Source organism: Rhinolophus sinicus, linkage group LG13, assembly GCF_036562045.2.
Source record: "Rhinolophus sinicus isolate RSC01 linkage group LG13, ASM3656204v1, whole genome shotgun sequence".
Lineage (NCBI taxonomy): Eukaryota > Metazoa > Chordata > Mammalia > Chiroptera > Rhinolophidae > Rhinolophus > Rhinolophus sinicus.
In genome coordinates, this window is record NC_133762.1 from 42,649,334 (window position 1) to 42,650,367 (window position 1,034).

At 38.4% G+C, this 1,034-nt stretch overlaps 1 pseudogene; it reads left to right on the forward strand.

Annotated features, from left to right (window-relative positions):
* Window positions 1-343: 343 nt before the first annotated feature.
* Window positions 344-462, forward strand: LOC141568422 (U4 spliceosomal RNA; annotated as a pseudogene).
* Window positions 463-1,034: the final 572 nt, after the last annotated feature.

Here is a 1,034-nt window from a genome sequence, read left to right on the forward strand (position 1 = left end):
CATGGCTACAGAGTTTCTGTTTGGAATGATGCAAATTTTGGAAATAGATAGTGGTGATGTTTATAAAACATTGTGAATGTGATTAATCACTGAGTTGTACACTTAAAATGATAACAATGGAAAGTTTCATGTTAAATATATTTTACCAAAATGAAAAAAAATTTTTAAAAATTGAATAATCCATATTGGAACCTCAAAAAAAGATGACAATATAGTCTCAACTTGCCTTCAGACTAAGTCATAGTATCTTTTTAAGTCAAAATAAGAGGAATGAGGGCCTCTTCTAAAAACCAGATTTTCCCTTCTTCTGCCCCAATACATGGTTTCCAACATTCAAGTGTGTAGCTTGGCGCACTGGCCAATGAGGTTTATCCGAGGCACGATTATTGCTAATTGAAAACTTTTCCCAACATTCAAGTGTCTACTTTTGCTGTAGACTGTTTAAAAATGACAGAGACTTGTGTAAGGAAAGGGAAGAATGTAATTAAATCTGATGAGGCCTGTCCTATTTAAGTCCCTTTCATAGGAAATCTGGTGAGTTTAGTCACGTAGTATGAGAAGTGATAATAGAGGTAGAAATGGGAAGGAAGTTACAGGAAGTTTGCCTTTAAATCAGATGGATGGAGACCACTCTCCTCCTTGGACCAATTATTGATGCAATTTTCCATAGTACCGTGTGTGTTTTGAGGGGGTAGAGGAAAGGTGATTAAATGATTTATGTGTTTAATTTCCCTCCATGCTTAGAAGGCTGCAGTCCTGCTCTCTGAACGCTGGGAATTGATTAAAATAACAATTGTCCAGAGCACAACCACTAGCAATCAGCTTGAGGAGCTGTTTTCCTCCCTTGGAATTAGAAACATGATCCCTCCCAGCTGCCTGGGGTCATCTCGTTGGCCTTGGGGACTAGCATGGAATTTTCAAAGCTAACAAGATTTAACCTTAGCTAACAAGGTCAGTAGGAAAAGTAACAGATTCTCCAGGCTCCAAAGAGCAGAGCAAAGTTTGTCTCTTATTGGTCACTGCTGTTCAGGGCC